The sequence below is a fragment of the Pituophis catenifer genome, unplaced genomic scaffold, assembly GCF_029215685.1.
Source record: "Pituophis catenifer annectens isolate HBS135680 unplaced genomic scaffold, rPitCat1.0.hap2 SCAF_3, whole genome shotgun sequence".
NCBI lineage: Eukaryota > Metazoa > Chordata > Lepidosauria > Squamata > Colubridae > Pituophis > Pituophis catenifer.
This window is the reverse complement of record NW_027256883.1, coordinates 84,715,314-84,738,890: the sequence shown is the minus strand read 5'-3', so window position 1 is coordinate 84,738,890 and position 23,577 is coordinate 84,715,314.

The window sequence follows — 23,577 nt, the reverse complement described above, 5'->3', positions numbered from 1 at the left end:
ATTCTGAAGCTCTGTAAAAATTTATAGGTCATAACTAATATCCTCCACTGTATCTAGAAGCAAATTGATAATGTCATGATCTGGAGGAGTCTTCAGTAGTATTTGACATCTGGCACCTTTCTGCTGAAATTGATCTTAAAGAATATGCTGGAGAAGTTCTCACAAAAAGAATGTTCAATTATTGGCTCAGACGGACACCTTCCTTTCACATAGGTTTCTCTGTGTATGACGATGATGGTAATTAAATTAAACAACTACATATTGAAACTTTAACCCAAGCATGACCCAGAGTTACAGAGAAAAAAACAGACTGATAATCACATCATATTTGAAGGATGTCCTGAACAGAAAGAAAAAGATTTTTTTAAAAAACTAATATGGTTAAAGAAAGAAAAAAACATATTTCAAAAGAGAGAAACCTTTTCAGTTTTTCCTCTTTACCTGTCTGTAACTCAAAAGTTGATTAAGATGGGTCCAAGTAAAGAGTGATGAAATGACTTTGTGAGGAACCATACAGGAAAGCTATTAACTATTCATTAGTTTTATTTCTTTTCTTTTAAGTATTATTATCTTTCTATTTAATTTATAGATTGGCTATGTTTTATTTCTGAGTTTGGAATCCAGGAACTAAAATGAAAGAAAATATTTGAAGGACATTATTATATCAAATTTAGAGCAATCCTGGGAGCAGTATTTTTATTCTGACTGAAAGATTTGCCATCCGAAATAAATTGAAATCTAGATCTCTAAAGTTTTAGGAGGCAGATCTAACTTGGATGAAGCTGGCCCAGAAAAGTAGCCATTGAGAGTCTTGTAATAAGACCTTTCTGTAGGTCTACAAGCTCAGCCACCAGCTCACTTCAGGAATAGCCCAAACTAGATGTAAGTAAGGCAAGAATAATCAGAACCAATCAGATAACTCTGGTAACAGGTTCAGTTGATGTATTAATTTTAGTTATGCAAACACACCCCTGGCTATTGCAACACCAGATTGAACAACTCCAAATTTGTGGGCTCTGGTGAACTATATCTAATTGCCAGATGAGAATCCAATAGGAGAACCTAGGAACTGAAACATCTTCATATTATGCCTAGTTACCTCCTTCTTGACTGGTCCATAATGCTCTTATTTCTCCCTCTGATATCTGTACTTCTGGGACAAATTTGATGTTTTCTATACATACCAAGAAACAGAGGAAGAAGACAAAGATCAATGCTACCTGTTGAATTAAAGCATGTCATGAAGCCACTTATAGCACAGAACTTCTCTCAGAAGGAAAGCTTGATGTACTAACCAAAATTCTCTAGCAGATGCTCTACAACCAGTAGGCCAACCATTTGTTAGTGAGATCATAATTCCAAAGCCCATATTCCATGAACTGAATTTCTGTCCAGACTCTTAGAATCCAAAATGTGCAAAGAAATTGGGGAAAGGGGTTGCCTGCACAGAAAATATTGTGCATTTAATAATTACTGTGCAACATCTTGTATCTCAAAAGTTTTGAAGATAAATCTATATTTCTCTCATATTATCTTTTCCTTCCATATCAGTATGCATTAGCGCAAGTAAAGTTGCCAAGAGGAAACAGTAATTGGCCAATTTCCATCACAGAACAGATGTTCTAAGGGCTCAATCTCCTGCTGAAGAGGTTAGATTTTCAGAAGGACAGCTGCTGCATTTAAGCTGTTGCCTAATAGTTATAACTAGGGAAAATAACTTTTGCAAAGTTTTGCAATTTATGCTTTCAGGGCAATCAGAATTACTTTAGCAAGTTTTGTGATGCTTTACCTTTACTCAAAGAACATTTAGGATCATCTGTTCAAGTCAGGGATTAACCTTCCAGAGGAGGGGGTGGGGGGAAGGACAATTCCCAAGATATGAGTAAGCAAAATTCCTGTGTTGAAAATTCAGGAGAGGTGGAACAGATGCTAGAAAAGAGGAACTAAAGAAGGGTGGAAATTCACAGTCCAAACTACAGTATGCAAAGGAAACCTTGCAACCCAAGGTTTATTTATTTGTACCTTAAATATCTATCTTGCATTTTAGTACTCATCTGTGCCATAGTCTAATATATACACACACACTGATTATCATACACAATCCTGTTTTAAAATATTGTCTGTGTATGTGTGTATATATATATATATATATATACAAGTTTGAATCCGAATAAAGGTATGGCTAATTGATGAGAGCTAAATAGCTTGAAATAGATCTATATTAGTCTCCCTTTATTTATTTATCAGCGAAATATAAATTTGGTATATACACACACACACACACACACAAATAACAACAACAACAACAACAACAACAACAACAACAACAACAACTTTATTGTCATTGTACGCATATACACAGTATACCAAGGGGTGGGTTCTACTTACCTTTATTATCGGTTCGCAAAGGAATATATATATATATATATATATATATATATATATATATATATATATATATATATTTTTCTTACTTCTTCGTAGGGTTTATGTGTGTTTTTCTTCTAGCCAGGTTTTCTCTACGTAACCAAGGTTTTTTGTAGCTCCAGCTCAGTAGAATCGCATCTACTCAGTTCTGGGCTTTTTTCTTTTCTAACAGCTAGCAAGCTCTAACTGCTAGGTGGGAGACCTAAATAGATCCATTTCTAGCTCGTTTGCTTTCATCAGTAGGCCACACCCATATCTTATGTATCCCATATCTTTTGTAGCTGGAGCTACAAAAAACCTTGGTTACGTAGGGAAAACCTGGCTAGAAGAAAAACACACATAAACCCTACGAAGAAGTAAGAAAATTGATACTGTACCTTTACAGGGAGGATACATAAGATATGGGTGTGGCCTACTGATGAAAGCAAACGAGCTAGAAATGGATCTATTTAGGTCTCCCACCTAGCAGTTAGAGCTTGCTAGCTGTTAGAAAAGAAAAAAGCCCAGAACCGAGTAGATGCGATTCTACTGAGCTGGAGCTACAAAAAACCTTGGTTACATAGGGAAAACCTGGCTAGAAGAAAAACATATACATATACATATACATATATATATATATATATATATATATATATATATATATATATATATATATTCACTAAGGCTATAGAAATTGAATAAGCAAACAAATCATAAAAATACATTTAAAAAAAATAAAAATCTGCATACATTAATCACATAATTGCTTGGCAGCCAAAGCAAAATGAGCAATCAGATAAGAAGATTTGGGTTCATCATGCAAAAGAAGTATTTAGGAATAGGGAAGAAGTCTCCAGGAAGGAGAATGGGTTCACACACACAAAAACGTTTTTCAGGAAACTGGGAAATATTCCTATATCATAAATAGGACGTATAGTTTTGATACACTTCCATTAAGGGTAAAGATTGTCTATACTTCAGCACAAGATTTTTCAGGGTGTTTGCTGTAAGAGATTTATTTATTTATTTTATTTATTATTCGTATTTCTATGCCGCCCAACTCTCTGAGGACTCTGGATGGCTTACAACAAAGACAGTATAAACAATATATAATAAGAGACGTTAAAAAAACCGATACACACCGCTAGATAAACAGGTCTAGCCTATTGGAATCCATCCTAGTGAATTAGAACATATTTTAGTTTGGATGTTTACAGTCCTCTGTGTGAGTCCCTCAAACAGTCTGGACCAATGTAATTCTAGTACTAGCAGATGGCCTATTAGGACTTAAGCCAGAACCCATATACTCCCCAGAGGGTTGGCGGTTCCTGCTAGCTCCCTTTGGCAGAAATCTGGCTACTGTTACAAGGACTTGTTGGAACTCTTAAGTGGAACTGTTAGTTCTGCCAGCATAATTATGCCAATCCTGTTCCTAAAACATATGAGTTTAAGTGAAGGACAGCATATCTGATACAGCAAGGCTGGTGCATGTTACCATTGAACTCTGCTCAGAGTTGCCATTTCTTCTCCCCCACATGCCAAATGACTGTTTCCATAGCTGTAGAAGACACTCAGGAGTTGATAAGCAATCTGGTAAGTTGGTATTGAGCAGCGTTTCTGGCCCTGCTTATTAGACAGCAATATTTTCTATTGTTTTTAGTATAACAGTAAAGTCAATACTTTCAAACTTTTAGGGAAGATTTTTAAAGCATTTTTCCTATTCAGATATTTTATAACAACCGAATTCTACATCCATCTACTCAAGGCCAATTAATTCTAATAGGATCTAATAAACAACTCTGCGAGTAGTAAATATTATCTTGAATCTTTCAAATATCTATCTCATATTTGTATATTCTATACTTTTCAGCACAGGAATTTTCCCTGTTGATTAAAATGCTGAGCACTTTTGCTGACTGGTGACACAGAGGGAGCAAAACCATGGGCACATTTTTAGTGGCAGGCTGCCAAAATCCAGAGTCTATCGTTCTTTTAAAATTGGGTCCAGTGCAAAGAGTACACATCCTTACAAAGTTATTTCTAAGAACTAAGGGGTGACACATTTTGAAAAGTATGGAAATGGAATTAGTCTTAAATATTGGGAATAGCATGAGGTGAGACCCTTAATGAGTGTTCCTCAATTTGGTGACTTCCTAAACGATGAGGAATTTCTGAGCTATAGTTCTCAGTATCTGAAAAGTACCAGGCTGAAGAAATCTGTCCTCGTTTATCTAGAGAAAACAAAGCAGAACACAAGAATGTGAGGGAAATGTCAAAGAATCGTGTCACTAGACCAGGGATGAGCAACCATGGCCCCTTGACGGCCTGTGGACTTCAACTCTCAGAATTCCTGAGCCAGCATGGAGTTGAAGTCCACAGCTTGTAAAGGGTCCATAGTTGCCCATCCCTGCATTAGCCCCTCCCAGAAAAGTTTGCATTATTCCACAGATGTCTGAAATTTACTACCTCTCTCTATTTCCCTATTGATTAAAATGCTGAGCACTTTTGCTGACTGGTGCCACAGAGGGAGCAAAACCATGGATACATTTTTAATGGCAGGCTGCCAAAAACCCAAAATCCAAAGAACTATAGTGTAAAAAAAAAAAATCCAAAATGCCTTTGTCAAAAAGGCACAAGGAAATGTTCCCTTTGGTGATCCTATGAAGAACAGCACACAGCTCCTGCATTTCACACACTCTTGTAACAGTAGGGTTCCATCTCAGCCAAGCTAAAGTCCTTTCAAAAATTCCCCAGAGGTGAATGGCTACACTTCAGAGAGGTAGAGTAGCTGTCAGATAGGTCTGGATTTCTCTTTTGTTGAATGGCAGCTGTCTAAAATAATAATGAGACCTCTGCCTTGCAAAGGCAACCAGCTGACTTTGACTTCCAACCCCCAGGGCTCCCCACCCTTACTTTTATCTCCTGTTTTTGTGCTCTTTTGTAAAAAAAAAAAAAAAAAAAGCAAGAGTTGCAATGAAATTATATGTTGTTGTTTCAATAAAATCTGATTAATGCTCAGGGGTGGGGTTAATCTGCTCACTGATGTTTTTCATACTTGGTTATCCCTTCCTATTTTGTGGACTATTGGGCTATTGGGCACTGCTTTTCAAGTGCATTAAGCAACATATTCATCAAGGAAACCTTGCTAGGAATCAGTGAAACAAATGATGGGGGGGGAGCAAATCTTGCTAGTGGGATTTCTGCCTGTTATACAGCAAGTAAAGTTACAGGAACTTTATTAAAGGAAGGAAAAGGGGCATCACATATTTTAAGACTTATTATTTATAAAACAAAGCAGCAAATGAAAAGATTCTTCTGCTGCTTGGGAACATTTTGCAGCATTCTCCTTCTCTATCCCTTTGCCTCCAAATGATCTTTGTTTTAATTTCTCAAGAACAACTTGCACTGTGCTCCTTCTCATATATTCATGATGTAGATTCCTTCCTTATTTGTTTTTTCAAATTCAGATCTCATTCTGACTTTTAGTATTCAATCAAGTTGTTAGAAGTGGCAGAACTTTCTCTGGTCCTAAAGAGAAATTGAGTCCATGTAGGCTAAAACCCCTTGTTGATCTTGGCTAATCATGAAAACCTGAGCAGGATAAGATGTAGTTGCTTCATAGATAAGAAGAAACCCAAAGCTAGACTGAGGCTAGACCACGGGTGTCAAACTTGCAGCGTCACGTTGCCATCACATGATATTTCATGAAGTTTTTCCTCTTCACAGAGCTGGGGTGGGTGTAACCTGCATGTGATGCATCCGGCCCTCGGGCTGCCAGTTTGACACCGCTGGGCTAGAGTAAAACAAGGAAACAAACACAAAAGCCTAGACTAAGTCAATCACAATCCCCATTTGTTGTGTTTTGGCCAAGAAAAATAACAGCTTCTACAGACCGCATATTGAAAATTTATTTCAGGAAATTTATTCTGAAGTGCAAATAATGATGTCAGATCTTGCATCATTTCTCAGTTATAAATACAGTCAATATTTCAGTATTTTCACTACCTGCATTTAATTTCTTCCATTTCATAACAGCTGCAATAACACACATACCCAGAAATGGGCTTCAGCTGCATTTGGTTGTTAAGATACTGTGCTGTTTGGCGAACCAGCAAATCCCACCACTGGCTCACCCCGCCCACCCCATCCCGCCCCACCCTATCTCACCTCTCCCGCCTTGGCTGGTGGCTAGAGTCATGCCTGAACCCAGCTACTCTCTGGCTAGAGTCATGCTCACTCGCCCAGTCCACACAGCCCAGCTGATCTCCGCACCTTGCCTGCTCTGCTCACCATGGATGCTTGTGAAGGTAAGGCCCTTGGCTGAAGGACCGCCTCGAGGTGGACACAGTGAGGCTTGGCTGCCTTTCAGGCCTGGCTCTCACCATCCTTCTGTCCTCATGCCACCCATTTGCTGTTCACCTCAGGTCAGGGGATGCACCAGTCCCTGGCTCTTGCCTTCCCCAGGGCCTCTGCGAGCATGCTGCCCATTCACCCTTCACCTCGGGTCAGGGAACACACCAGTCCCTGGCTCTGGCCTTCCCTGGGGCCTCCACACACATGCTGGGCTGCCGCTGTGAGAACGGTGCAAGCCCCATGGGCTAGAAGGTAAGGCTGATGTCTGGGAAGGAAGATCCACTCCGGGCTTGCTGCGCTCAGACAAGTAAGTAAGGGGACACACACAGTGAGGCTCAGCCGCCTTTTGGACCCAGCTTCAGCTTCTATGGGGCTTCTGGGTGGGAGGCCTGAGAGAAAATGCCTCCTCCGAGGGCTGCCTGCTGGCCTATCTGCCTGCTGGGCTGGCCTGGAAGCGTCATGTCCCCTTGTTGCAGGCTGGATGTGGGATTTCAGGCAGAGTGGAGGTTGAGCAGTTGGCAGCCCAGAGCGGGGCCCAAAAGGTGGCCAAGCCTCACAATTTCCCCCCACCAAGAAGCCTGCAGGCGCTACCTTTTTGCTGGTGCAAGAAGCATCCATCCGCTGCTCTTTGCTGGCGTGAGAAGCCTGCAGCTGCTGGTCTTTTTCAGTGTGAGATGCCTGCAGCTGTGGGCTTGGTTCTGGCCAGCAAAGAGGTGGCTACTGCAGGCTTCTCACAACAAAAAGAACCAGTGGCTGGAGGCTTCTTGTGGCGGCAAAGAGCCAGTGTCTCGTGGTGGGATCGTGTGCCCATCTGCACCAACAAAGGCCGGAAGTAGCTGCCTGCAGTTTCCTGCTGCAAAAACCTTTTTAAAAACCCTGACTGTCAGGCAGTGAGACCCAGCAAGAGATGAGGCATCAGAGAATCACCGTTGCTGTTGCTGCACAAAGGTAAGTCTATGGCTCCAGTCACCACCCCTTCAGCCCGCATGCGCCGCCCCACCTTGCCATGAGTGACATCAAGTTGGCCATGCCCACTCAGTCACATGACAATCCCCCCAGCCATGCCCACCCGGTCTTTAGGATAAACCGGTTGTTAAATTAGTTGAATCCCAGCACTACACATACCCCAAACCTCTAGCTCCAATAGAATCCAAATTTTTGCACCTCAGCATTGGTTGGACTTCTTGTTCCTATTTATGTGATTCATTTTGTTTACTTAAAGCTGAAATCTTATTGCTCAGCCCTCTGAATCTTAGTGGCATATATTTTTATTTATTCATTAAATTTATATGCTGCTCATCAAGGGACTCAAGATCAGGGGTGAAATGCTCCCGGTTCGGACCGGATCGCCCGATCCAGTAGCGATGGCAGCAGGTGGTTCGGAGAACCGGTAGCAAAAATCCCTGCAGTCCCCCCATGCCCAGCTGAGCCACGCGATCATCAGAGGCTAGTTTTTTTAATTTTAAAAGCATTTTTTCTACAACGTCTTTGGCCGAAAAAATGCTTTTAAAAGTTTTTTTTTTTAAAAAGCCTCTGATGATCAGCTGGGATCATCAGAGGCTTTTAAAAGCATTTTTTTCTGCAACCTCTTCGGCGAAAGAGGTTGTAGAAAAAATGCTTTTAAAAGTAAAAAAAAAAAAACAGTTGGCCACGCCCACCCAGTCACAATCCACCACCCCCACCAAGTTACTACCACAGAACATGTAGTAACAAATTTTACGTTTCACCACTGCTCAAGATGGCTAACATCATCAAAGAAATATATAAAATATATACTGAAGTCTTTAAGCTAGACCTAGATCATCTTTTTGCTTATTAAACTGTAGGCAATCCAAAACAAATGCAACTTATCAGCCATGAACTGAATCCTAACCAGAATTTGATAACTGCACAGGTTTTGTGGCCCTAGGTAGGTAGCAGGTGTATCAGCTATCAGAGTATATGTGAACTGCATGCAAACTTTTGAATCACAAGTTGAACCAATCTGTTTTAGCAAAAGCCTGGTATAGAAGCAATAAAATGGATGGTAGCAATATAACGATGCAACAGATGACAGTTGTTAGATAAATATTTCCTGCTGTGCTTCTCTATGTCAGATTGCTGTTAAAAACTAAGATGCTGGGCCGGTAAACAACAAAACACTGTTTTAATTGAGATTTCTGCTGTTCAATTCCTAAACACAATTCAGGTATTATGTAAGCATTTCAGATAATCCCTGCCAATGTTGATGTACTGACCTTGCAGTGGTGGGTTCCTTCCGGTTCGGTCCGGTTCGGCCGAGCCGGTAGCGGTGACGATATGACGTCACCGAACCGGTTCTCCTCCCCCCGCCCTCCCACCCCCCACGCACCCACGTTATTCTTACCTTTTATTTAGTCCCACCCCCAATCTATTGCTGCCTCCTGATTCCCAGCTGATGACTAGAGGGAAAAAAACTGTTTAAACTCTTGCCGCGGGGCTTCAAAGGGCCGTCCTACAGCTGATCAGTGTTAAAAGCAAACAAATGAGTCGGGTCGTAAGTGTGAGGACTGGTCGTAAGTACGAGGACCTTCCAGAAATGACTCTGACCAGCTAGCCATGCCCACCTAGTCACATGACCTCCAAGCCACACCCACAAAATAAGCCACACCCACAGAACTGGTAGTAAAAAAATTTAGAACCCACCCCTGTGACCTTGGCATATTCTTCTTAATTTCGGTAGGAGAAAATCTATGTTTCATATGTGACAATATGCATAGAAGCCAATGCCCAGTCACAAATACAAATACAAATGCTTCCCTCCAGCTCATGAGACTCTGTAGGAAGTGATGTCATAAGAGTGCTGTAATGAATAAGCCTTAAAATGTTCTACTGACCTTCCTCTGCAGGTTAGCAAACCGTTGAATTTAGTGAATAGCATGTAACCAGTCAGAAGCAAATCATCATTTAGCCTCTGATCTATGTGTTCACACATAGATCAGCAGTCCAAAGCAACAGTACTTTTTGCTACTTTCATAACAAGATTCATGCAGGCATAAAATACAGCAATTTTTATGATTTCACTGTTACCAATTTCTTCAACTAGGCTACCACAGGAATAAAAACATGATAGCTGAAGAGGTCTGCATGTAAATAATATGAAACCACAGTGCTCCTTGGCATGAAGAATATCATCCCTTTTACTTGGAAAAAAAATACACAACACAAAAGACAAAAATCTTCAAAGGGGAGAGAAGTGAATGTTATTCACTAATGTATATTATTTTGATTTGGATTTTGAAACAAGAAAAACTGTAGTGTTCAATTCAGATGCAAGCATTAAGCATGTGCTTCGCAGAAACCTCTCAGACACATTAACCGCACTGACTTAACCTCAACCTCTATTTCTATTTCTGTTTTTGTGTGGGAGGGATGTCAATTATTTTTCTTCCAATCAAGGGAACAAACCTATAACCTTTCCAATTTGCCAGCCCTCATTAAGCATTTGATAAAAACTGGAAGCTGCAATTTCACATGCCTCCTTGTTCAAGGGATCATCATCTCAGGATAGACTGAAAAAATAGAGAAACCGGTGCTGTATGCTGCAGTGCAGAAGTTTGTCCAGTGAGACAAGAGGAACAAGGAGGGGCAAGGAAGGATTCACTGCAAGAAAACTCTTGATAAAATAAATGATTGTGAACTTGAATAAAATGAAAATAAAATATAAAATTGGGTACTAAGAAGGGGTGAAATGCTCCCGGTTTGGACTGGATCGCCCAATCTGGTAGTGATGGCGGTGGGTGGTTTGGAGAACCGGTAGTAAAAATCTCTGCACCCTGCCCCCATGCCCAGCTGAGCTGCACGATCATCAGAGACTTTTTAAAAATTATTTTTAAAAGCATTTTTTCTACAACCTCTTCGGCTGAAAAAATGCTTTTAAAAGTAAAAAAAAAAAGCCTCTGATGATCGTACAGCTCAGCTGAGATCGTCAGAAGCTTTTAAAAGCATTTTTTTTTACAACCTCTTCAGCTGAAGAGGTTGTAAAAAAATGTTTTTACAAGAAAAAAAAGCCTCTGACGATCAGGCAACTCAGCTGGGATCATCAGAGGCTTTTAAAAGTATTTTTTACAACCTTTTTGGCTGAAAAGATTGTAGAAAAAATGGTTTTAAAAGTTAAAAAAAAAAGTTGGCCGTGCCCACTCAGTCACATTACCCCCCCCCACCAAGCCATGCCCACAGAACCGGTAGTAACAAATTTTACATTTCACCACTGGTACTAAGTTACAAAACAAATGGCAGTAAGATAATTGGACCTGCTGGTTAGGTTTATACATTATTATACATTATTATTATTTATTAAATTTTTATACCGCCCTTCTCCCGAAGGACTCAGGGCAGTGAACAGCCAAGATTAAAATACATACAGTATGAAAATTAAAATAATTTAAAACATAATTAAATCAATTTGGCTTCCCCAATTTAAAACCCCTTACCCATAAAATTAACCGGTTAAAAATTTTAAGCCAGCTCACATGACCTCATTCAAGGTAACTAAGTGCTCTGGTAGACCTTTTCTCTATAGTTATGCCTTGCTTATTTGCCCTTATGGGTGTTTTCCTAGTCATGGTGAGTCCAAAATGATGAAAGATGCATTGTGATATCATTATGTAGGCAACACTGTTTCATATCTGGGCCATGATGTTGTAAACAAATATGTAAGAGACCAAGTTCGAGTCACAATGCATGTTTGTCACTTGCCCCTTCTTTTAGGTAATCTTGACAAAGTATTGCACCCTGTCACCCCTTTGAACAGATTCATCACCTCTGGGAAATGCAATAATGCAAATATCCTCATCGATACTATATTAATTTGTTTAATAGAAGACATCAGAATATATAGTTCTACTACCACACAAAAGATCTCACTTTCTAGAAAGTGTTAATCTGGTAACCAAAGTAATAGTGACCAACAAACTTCACGAGTGACATCAGAACCAGAGTAGGAAAGCAGATCATGAAATACCATGCCAATATTAATTCTGTTGCATCTTGGATGCCAGGAGACAAAACTAATCTATTCTAAGATTTTAATCTCATTCCCAAGTGGAGTGGTAAACATTCTATTCAATAAAGGTTAGCTTTCAGTTTCTCCATGGTCTCACTGTACAGATTACAAAAAAAAGTAGAGTGGTTGAGTAAACCAGCAACATAGCAACATGGAAGTGGCCGATGCAAAAGCAGGTTTGCATCCTATTCCTTATGTATCTTCACTATTTGCAATGGTAGCCTAGAAGAAGATCAGCACACAGCCAATTGCAGGAGACTCAGCACATAATTCTTTTTCTTTTCTTTTTGGTATATAATATTTATTAAGAATGTTGATTACAGTAGTAAAATCTAGCACAAAGTAAACTTTTTAAAAATAGAGAGGAGTAAGAGAAAGTGCAAGGAAAAAGAGAAAAAGAAGAAAGAATGAAAGAACGAAAGAAAGAGAAAAAAGGAAAAAAATAAGAATATAAGAAAAAGTCACTTTATATTAAAAAGTTACTAAACTATTTATATTTAGTAACTCTTCACCCTCTCTAAAGCTACAAACAATATTTCCTTGTCTGATATTCCATCTCTTATATATAAACAAATCTATAAAACATCATCTTTTCAGTTCTGGTGTCAGCAGAAAGTCCAAAAAGGGCCAGAAGTAACAACATATTATATTTTAACCAAGATCAGATAAACTATATTCTTTCCTTTTATTTTGAACAGTGATTATAAACTGATTAAAAAGTAAGATTTGTGAACCTGGTGTCCTTTAAAGTCTCTGTTGCAGTTGTGAGCAAGAAAGCTAATCCTGTTGTCTCTCAATATTTAAACCAACAGAAAACTGTTGTCCTGAAGACTCCATTTGAGGAACAGCCATCCAGAGCACAAATGGAGAATTTCCTGTCCTCTTTTTATCTGGGAACCACCTTTGGTTCACCATACCTCTCCTGGTTGAAGTAAGCTTGAAATTCAGCACATAATTTATCTGCTGTGATGTGACTTGGATGTCTCCCAAATGGATTAACACGATACTGTCTGAGAATCACAAACTCTTGGCAGATAATTATGGATATTGCTGCAATGGCAAATGCCTAAACAGCTTGTGTCTGGGAATGTCAGTTGTGAAGTTATGCTATGTATTTTTTTTTTCACATAACAGACATACTGGCTGAGAAAATCCAATTGCAGAGCAAACTGCAAAGGCTTTAGTAAGGCCCTTGTTGGCCTTAATATATGTCATGTGCATCTGATCAGTGGTGAGTTGCCACCGGTTTGCCCCAGATTGGGCGAACCAGTAGCGTCGGCAGCGGGAGGCTCCACCCACCCACCCAGATGTCTCTGCGTAAGCTCAGAAGCACCACGCATGCGTGCATGTGCCCGCCTACCCATGAGCAAACCAGTAGCGGCCACAATTGAAACCCACTACTGCATCTGATGTAGGAAGAGTCAGACAAAGGCATTTATTTGGTTAAACCTTTAATACAGACTTCTCATTTTGTACTTCGTGGGCTTCTGAACACAAATTACATGCCAACAGATATGTTTTTGTTTTGTTTTTTAATGTTGCCATTTGCAGTCTAAAGAGAAAGCAGGGGAAAGTGTGTACATTTAGTATATTAAGAAAAGTGTGCCCTAAAGTGTATCTCTTAAGGAAAACAACATATATCTGGAAAAAAATATTTGCAATTACTTGTTTTTAAAAGGAGTATAGAAAAATGCAAATTTAGAAAAAAAGCAAAAGAATCACAAATAATAATATCAGTTGCTGGAAATTAGGTTATAGCAGAAATCTGGAAATATTGGAATCTGATCAGAAATCACCTAAATTTTCCCTGGGTCTTATTGGTCAGAAGTAAGGCAAACTTGGCCATACATTGTTTTTTGAGCTTTTTTGAGAAATGATGAGATACTAATAACTAGGGGGGAAATAATTGCCTGACTGTTGTTCTGCCTTCACGTTGTTCTATATATCGAGGCAGAAGTGAAACAGTAGCGTTGATAATTAAATTATATATAAAATTAATTGCATATGCCTCTAAGACTCACATATGCATTTCTAAATTATTTATCTTTCCCTATTGCTACAGTATAATTGGAATTGTGTTCAAAACTTGCAAGGGAGAAGAGTTTCACTGAAATGTAAATAAGGAGCCCATTAGAAATGGCTTGGTAGATTGAATATTTGGTTTCAAGTAACCCCTGTACATCGTAATTTGCCTGGAAAAGAGAGACCTTCTCATGGATCTTCAATATTCCACTGCTCTGCTTATTTAGTTGTACAGTATAATCCAGGGATGTCAAACTTGATTTCATTTGAGGGCCACATCAGAGTTGTGTTTGACCTTGGGGGGCCAGGGTGGGTGTGGTCAGCTCGATGTTACTTGTGTCTGGGGTGCCTGTGGTGGTACGAATTCTCTGCCAATGAAAATGGGCTCCTGAGCTCCGTTTTCAGTTGCGACGGCCTCCTGAAACCCTCTGCCAGTGAAAATGGAGCTCAGGAGGGCTGCCCTCCCGAGTTCCATTTTCACTGGCAGAAGCACTACGGGCTGGTCCTTTGCTGTTTCCAGGACTGCCCCATGGGCCAGATCTAAGCACCCCGTGGGCTGGATCTGGACCTTGGGTTTGACACCCCTGGTATAATCAGTTTCATAATTAGAATATATATCATTAGACCAAGAATACTATGCATCATACTTTCAAGATTAAAAACAAACACTTCAGGGTTGCCACATTCTAGTCAAACATTATAAATTTGAGGAATAAACATCAAAGTACAAAACAGTGTTTTATTTTTAAATCAAAGATGACTATATGATATTATTATTATTATTATTATTATTATTATTATTATTATTATTTTGTCTTATTTGACTTTTTGACCAGACGAGTGGCTTGTTAGAACAATAACTAAACCAATTTCATTTTACATCATACTACTTGTAAAATATATATAAAAAAGCAGGCCCATGAAGAAAGACTGAGAGGAAAAAGGGTACCATGAAAAAATGGAAAATGAAATTGAATAATTATGAAATTATTCTGTTTATTTGTGAATTACCAGCAATTAGGAAACATTAGAAATTTCTCTTTACCTATGGTTCTATCAGCAAAACCTTCCGTCAGACAGGAAAAAAGACAGAGGAAGTATGAAATATGATGAAATGAAACTTTATACAAGAGTTGACAAAGCAGTGGTGAAGCACTACAGTTGTTTATGTCATAATATTTTTAAGTAATTGAAAGATAAGGAGCATTTTCAATAATATGTCAAGGAAATGATGTACATGTACTTTAAAATGGTGGCATGTCGCAGTAACATCTGAAATCACAACTTATTTTTATGTAGCAGAAGAAACAAACTGTCTAATCCATTTCTTTCCAATACACACAAGCCATTTAAGATCATTAAATGCATTATTTAGGTTCTATTGGGAGAAATTAAATGTTGGAACATAAAATGGCTGCTTCTTGTGTGACGACAGTGTTTTTTCTGGTCATTTTTAAAATCTGTGCTTAGCATTTGCAGTGAAACCCAGGTTCCCATACAAGTTCAGCTTCTCCTTCTGAAGTATTTGTATATATCTGATTCCTACTGAGCCTCTGTAGGCTGCTGTTTTATGAGGAATGCACCCAGTGGCTTTTTTGCAATATGTCATAGGTACTTTTCAATTCTTTAGACCTCTCAGTCTTGTTAAGGGGAGGTTTTCCAGGCAAAAATCATATTATTCACTCCTTTTTGGGGTGTGGGGGGAGGGGGTCAAGGCCAAAGTAGAATTCAGAATGTAAGAGCATGTGGAGAAGGAGGAGAAGAATGACCGGATTGGCAGCAAGTTCAGAACAGATAAACAGGAGTAACTACACATATAATGTGTAGTGTACACAATGTTATAATCAAAAGTTTTGATAGTCTTTAGGTATATTATTATGGCTGATGTCATAGTCAATCAGATGTTCAGACTAGATATGATATTTTCATTCACCTATTGAGTCCTTCCCAAGAATCCGAGAGAGGTAGATGTTGTTTAATCACTAGACAACAATTTTTTTCAAAAGTTTGGTGAGTATGATAGACCCCTTCAAACAGAACACAAATATAACTTCAGGATGACTGTATCATGTAGGAATCTTGAGAAATAGGAAATTGGCTTTTGATGGCTGCAGTGTATTTAATCGCATAATGTTTTACAATGGTGCTGCTTAAGTTCAACAGAGCCAAAAGTCTTTCGCTGTTGATTTGCTTTCTTCTCCAGTTCTCTCTTCTATTTTTTTGTTTCCAGGTATTGCCATATCCATTATCCAAACATCTTTTGTCTTTCTTATCAACAATTTTTAAGTCTGGGTTGTTATGTGGCAGGTGCTCAAACTCCCAGACCACTTTAACTTCTTCATTTTCCATAACTTTAACTATTTTGTGGTCCCACCAGTTCTTGCTTGCGGGCAAATGGTATTTCTCCCAGATATTCCAACGCCCCAGTTATGCTATTTTGTCATGCCATTGTTTGCAGTCAGTCTTCACAATTTTCTTCTGATCACTAACCAGGGGGCCCACCGTTTCTTCACATTCTTTGCAGATTGTAGTTGCTGTCTATTGTTGAATTATCAGTTCTGGCTTTGTGTGCATTTGTTCTTAAGCTTACTCTTACACAGCCAGACAGAAATTTCTGTCTCCTTTTTATTTTTTTCTGTTCTTAGCTATTTAATTAGCTATTAGCTAATTTTGTTACTTGTATCCTTACAATTTATATTGATATTGTTTCCTGATTACTTATTTGTACCCTATGTGTTGTACCTTATGATTCTTGATGAACGTATCTTTTCTTTTATGTACACTGAGAGCATATGCACCAAGACAAATTCCTTGTGTTTCCAATCACACTTGGCCAATAAAAAATTCTAGTCTAGTCTAGTCTAGTCCAGGTCTTGTTATGTGCTTTGCTTGATATATATTTCTTCCAATGTATTGGCCATGTAATACATTGTCTTGCCATGTCTCTGTTCTAGCCATCATTTGGCATTCTTGTGGGCCAGTTTGGTCTCTCCAATACTTGGTAACTTTCCTGTTATACTAGCTTTCATGAATCTTCGTCACTGTCCTTCAGATATCCTTCTAATGCCCTTTTTTCTTCTTCAACTGTTTGGTGTATCTGTCACATTCCATGCCCATCTATTTTCCTTGGTAAGTAGAGTGCCAACATCACTGCATGGATGAAAAGCATGATTCATTGTCATTATTTTTCAGAACTCCCTATCCAGGGCTTTAAGTTCTGCTTGAGTCCAGTCCACTATTCTAGCTGTATATTTAATGTCTAGAATTGCCCAGATGTTAATTGTCTTGATGGTATTCCTGCCACTCAGTTTTGACTTTAAGATCTTCTTCACTCTCTTGATGTATTTACTTTTACTTTCTTCTGGACTTCAGTGTGCTTGATGTTATCACCTTGAAGGATTATTATTATTGTTATTACCCCAAATCAATCCACTGGAAAATAATGGTATTTTCAATGAAGGTTATAGATTGTAATTTATCATGATGGTCCAGTGTGGGTTGTATAAGGATATTTGTTTTGACTTTAACTTCCCAATCCACAGTTGAGGGAGTATGACTGGCCCAGAGTCATTCAAGCAATTCCCATGACTAAGAAAGGATTGAAATATTGGTCTCCCTATTGATCCAGCATCTCACTCACTATACATTGGCTGTTGTGTGTCTGTGTGTACACATTATTTATCAGTAACTCAGAAAAACTCTACCCAATATAGTAGAATTTTCTCCCTAGCAGGTGTGACTACTGCACAGGTCAGCTTGCCAAAAAGTAGATGTATTAGTAATCACAAAACTACAGAACACTTCCAAAAAACTGTCCACAGATGCTAGTATCTTGTTGCTAATGTAAGTCTACCTTCCTTAGTTGCCTCAAGCTGTGATCCATCACAGACATTTCTCCCTCCCCCCTTTCTTATCTTTCCCCTGTATCCATACCCACTACAACAATAATGTAATCCCAGCAATCAAAATCATTGTTAAGGAGTATTACATGTACAAAATGTCACTAGAAATTTCCTGGGCACTATGACAATGAGTTCCTAGAAGTTAATAAGCTGAATGAGCTGCATCTTTGGGCCTTGCTGTGTTAACCACCGACTATCCTCCAGGCCTGATTAATAACACATGATCTGGATCAGCTAGTCTAGAAGCTAATACAGTCAGATCTGTAAAATTATCAAAATGTGCTGGTTGTGTCTGGCAACTTATTCTTCCAAAAGGAGCAGCTGAGTAAATTGTGCATATTTTTGCATATTTTTGCAGAATTTTGATCAGGTTTAATAATGAGACACACCATAAGATAGCTGCAAGTTGTAATACTATGCTATGCTACATAATGTGTATATTATGATAGAGAAGCTCCATGCAGTTTATGTTAAATAATACTGAATTCTTTCATTCAATGTATGACTCGTCCATAATCGGCTAACATGCTATTTATACCCTAAAATATCTACAGTAATAAGAATAATATTTCAATAAAGAAATTCTCCAAAGGAAAAAAAAATCAAAACCAACCATACAAAAAACTCAAAAGGGAAATGCTCAATTTAAAAGGCTCTCTAGAAGGATTTTGTCTTCAGAAATGTCTGGAATGAATATTCAGAGAAGCTGCATTGATCTCCATGATGAGGTTGTTCTGTAGAGCAGCTGCTGCAATAGAAAAACAGTGCCTTAACCCTCTCACTTCAGGAAAAAGGAATATATCAAAGTTCCCCCAAGGAAAAGTCTATTGATTTAGTCTATTCTAGCTGCAAAATGTGGTTCTTCTGATACCCAGGGATCAGACCATATAGTTGTTATTATCAGAAAAAGTAGAAACACAAAGCAGAACATTGTTTGTGAATATGCAGATTGGTGGTGTACTAGGATTACATAATTACTTGAGAATCAACAATTCATTCAGATGTTGGATAATGATTTGCTTATAGATGTTCCAGATTTCTTCTCCACCAAACCAAAATCCAGGCAGATTTCTTCCTTCTTTTTCTTTTAGTTGGGGTAGCATCTCTTTCTGCTTCTTAAATCTTTACATCCCTTATGTCTGCATGTATTATTTTCACATTATCCCACATCTCTACCTTTCTTGGTATATAGCAAAGCAATTCCTGTTTTCATGAATGATTGTTTCCTATTAAACTCAAGTCAGAAAGTTGTGGTTACTAGATTGAGAACAAACCATTTGGGTCTGAAACTGTTATAAATTCCTGGTAGTACTGTTTCTGGTGTTATGGTATTCTGGTTTGGATCCATTGGGAAACTATGATTAATTAGCCCAGGAAATTTTCAGTTTCAGTTTCAATGCATGTATGAGGAAAGTAGAATGCTCTGTACATCTCAGTTTAATAAGATTTGTTCTTCTAAACCAGTCCAGAAATAATCTGCTTTTATGGCATGGGAGGTAAAATGGATGGGATGAATGAGAAAGCTCTCTTAGTAATAGCATGCCAGTTTCAGGATCTTCTTTTTAAAGACCTTGAATGCACTAACATTTGTTTAAAAGTCCAATTTTTAAAAGGGTTTTAAACCCATTTTTAAAGCATCCGTTACTCTATTAATGAAAATATTTTGTATAATCTATAGTGTGCATCCATAGAGAGCATGGCAAACAATGCTGAAGTGTGGTGTGGAAGAGAAAGGAAGACCCAGAAAAGTGACATCTCCACCCAAGACCCAAAATAGAAATGAGAGACCCAAATGACAACATTTGCATGCACGAAACAAGATGAGAATGAAGTGATCAATCCTTCATTGTTCATGAAGCAGTGGTGGATTGCTCCCAGTTCTGTCCGGTTCTTGCAAACTGGTAGTAAAAGCACCAGGAGGCTCCGCCCACCCACCTGGACATCATAATGGATGATCTGCACATGTGCAGAACCTTCTGCGCATGTGCGGTGCATGCGTGCACGCACACAAAGCAAGCAAGCAAATGCACTCCTGTTGCGAATTGGTAGTAAAGATAAGTAGAACCCACCCCTGTCATGAAGCCTTGGTTCTTGGGGAACAATTGGCAGTAGACTCTGAGAGCGATTCCGCCCCCATAGGTGTTTGTCTGAGCAAATCCAGGAGAAAGTCAAATTGTGTTGAAGGCACAACAGTAAATCCAGCCCATTCCTTTTTTTTCACTCTCTCTTGATAAGTCCAGAAATGGGGTAAGCAGATAAAGTTAATGGGAGAGAAAGTAGGAGACCTAGAGATGGATAACATCTAGGAGGCAGACTTTGGAAGAAACCTTTTAGAAAGCCCCCCACCTGGCAGGGAGGAGGGCTCAAATGCAGAATTAGCCTGAAGTCACTGCACAATCATAAAAGGGCCAGGACTAACCCATCCCTCAAGTTCCTTGGAGTGTTATCTATTTGTTCCTAAGAGAAGATTGACAGTCTGTGAAGATACCTGTATTATAGGCAGAACCTAATAAAGTAGTTAGCTTCAACTCTTCATGAGAGGGTCTGGTTGTTTTCACCTGACAAATCTTGACACAGAGTGAACAGATGGATTGTGTAATATATATTCATTGTAAATACTTGTTGTACATAATCTCACTATAAATAGTAATATATATATATATATATATATATATATATATATATATATATATATATATATATATATATATATATATATATGTTTTCATTGTTTTCAATATCACATGTCACCCTTCCAAAGCACCTCCAGTTTAAAAAGAATCAGGAATTCCATAAAACCCCATTTTTATATGAAAAGGAAGATGCTTTTTCTTTTGCAATGATTCTCTGCCTGCCACTTTGCTATTTTTATAAACAAACCTAGGTTCATTTTTATTCCCATTGCCTGATTTTATTTTTGCCCAGGTGTCAACAGCTTGGTGACATCCTATCTGCCAGATGAAAGCAGACACTCGGTACTTCTCGTTCACCATTTGCAACAATAGAATTCATTTGGCCTTTAAAGATGCAAAATGTGACAGCTAAGAATCAGACTACTTGAAGACTTTTGATGCTTAAATTAAAATTTAGAAAACTGCTGCTTAGACTCTTCACGGTAGCTTTTTAAAGAATTTGTTGAAGCAGCTGTGATGGATTTAAATGTCATGTTTTGAAGAAGAAAATACTAAATTAGATGAACAAAATACACACATAGACATCTGAAGAAGTAGAACCAAGGAAATTACTGCCAAAGGCTGTATACTTGATAGACTTCTGCAATACCAAATATTCAGTTTCTAGTCAAACACTAACATTTGGACAGGTAACAAAAAATGAAGCAAAATACTGCAATAGGGCAAATACTCTTCATATTTCAAGTAGATAGAAAAATAAATTAAATTTTATTTTTAACATGAATTATTGATTAATAATCACAGTTCACGCCAAAAGATGAGTCACCACATGGCTGGACTCAAATTTTACAACCATTTTTTTTACTATGACTGTTAAGCAAATCATGTGCCAAGCCAAGTCCAGCTAATCCAATGAGTGTCTTTTGTCAGAAAATAGAAATGTGTGTGATCATGGGATGCTTCAACCAGTTGTAAATATGAGCTGGTTGCCAAGTGCCCAAAATATGATCACCTGAACATGGGAATGGCCTGGAAGTGATATATTTAATGATGGGTTTTAACTCTTTTTGAGTCCATCATACATTTCAACAGTCATTGAACAACCAGCTATAAGTTGAAGACTTTTAAATTCTTGGGAGTGCTTATTAAACAAGATCTCACCTGGAAAAACAACACGTGCCTGGTGGTTAGTAAGGCTTAACAGAGACTTCATTTCCTTAGAAATTTCCTTTTCCTGTGGAAAAATCAGGTGGAACAATGGCTGATGACTTCTTTCTATCAGTCCACGATAGAAAGTGTCCTCACATACTGTATAACAGCATGGTACACTGGTTTAACAGCTGCGGACAGGAAGGCACTACAGAGAGTGATCAATTCGGCATAAGTAATCATTGGTTGCCCTCTAACATCACTGGATGACATCGCGAGGTCTCGCTGTTTCAGGAGAGTAAGGAAGATACTTAGGGATGATTCACACCCTGACCAGTGTCTCTTCTCACTTTTAGGCAGAAGACATCAAAGTATAGCCAGCCAGACATACAGGTTTAAAAACAGCTTCTACCCATGGGCTGTCAGACTCCTAAACACAATCACAATCACTCCGTATGGAAACATATGGCTAGTTGTTGTTTTTTCCCCAATTACTTGTATAAGGATTATTTTCTATACTATTCATGTTGTCTTGTATTTTTTGTTATGGATTGCACCAGTAGAGGCTAAACCAATTTCATTGTATACATGATGTGCAATGACAATAAAGGTTATTATTATTATTATTATTATTATTATTATTATTATTATTATTATTAGTAGTAGTAGTAGTAGTAGTACCACCACTTCTTAACTGTGCCCATCACATGTTAGGAGATACTACAAACAAGAGGATCCTATTTATTTATTTTTTTAAATAGTTTTTATTGAATATAAATATTAAAAAAGACATACGTAACATATACACAATGAACATTTATACAACATATACACAAAAAGAATATAATTTCTTCTTAAGCATTTTTTCAGAGTGACGTTCTACAATTCTACTTATAATATATTCCTTCACCTTTCTGTAATCTAATAATATTTTTATTACATATATATGTATCAATCGGTAATATATCCCCTATATTTTTTGTATATTTCTAATTTTTAACCAATTATACCAACTATTCCATATTTTATAATAGTCTGATTCTTCTTTTTCTTGTAATTCTTTGGTTAACCTATCCATTTCAGCGCATTCTAAAATTTTCCCTATTACTTCTGTTTCACTTGGTATTTTTTCTTGTTTCCAATTTCTTGCGTAGATTATTCTTGCAGCAGTTAATATGTGAATTGTAAGATATTTAATATCCTTAGGGTATGATTTCTTAAATATTCCTAATAAAAATGTTTCTGGTTCTTTTTCAATCTGTGTTTTTGTTATTTGTTCCAACCATTTTTTGATGTTAGACCAAAATTTCTTTGCTGGCCGGGCATGTCCACCATAAATGATAGAAAGTCCCTTGTGCCTTTTTGCACTTCCAACAAATTGGGCTATTTTTAGGTTGTATTTTTGCCAATCTGGTTGGAGACATATGCCACCGATAAAACATTTTCAGTTGGTTTTCCTTGTACGCCGTTGCTTTCGTTAACTTTAGGTTTTCCTGCCAGAACTTTTCCCATTTTTCCAAAGGTATTGTGTGTTTGATATTTTGAGCCCACTTAATCATCGTTTCTTTGACTGTCTCTTCTTCCAATTTATAGCGTAGGAGAAATTTATAAATTCTACTAATTAATTTATTTTCTGAATCTAATATAATTTTATCTATTTCTTGTTTTTGATTGTAAATTTCATATGTTTTTATATGCTCTCTATATTTAGATTGTATTTGAGTGTAAGTCCACCAGTCTATTCCTCTGTGTAAATCTGTCTCCAATTGTTGTTTTGTCTTTAGTTTGCCTTGATAGTCAATTATATCTTTATATCTAATTATTTTTGTCTTATCTGTTAAATTTGGGTGTCTAATTGATTCCGCCGGTGCTAGCCAATTTGGTATCTTCATATAATGTTGTTTTTTAATTTTAAGCCAAATTTGTAATAGTGAGTTCCTTATTGTATGTGTTTTAAAATATGAATGTGTTTTGTATTTCTCATCCCACATAAAGGAGTGCCAGCCAGTTTGAAGTTCGTGTCCCTCAATTGTTAAAGTTCTAGAGTCCTTTAATTCTATCCAATCTTTGACCCACGATAGTACTGCTG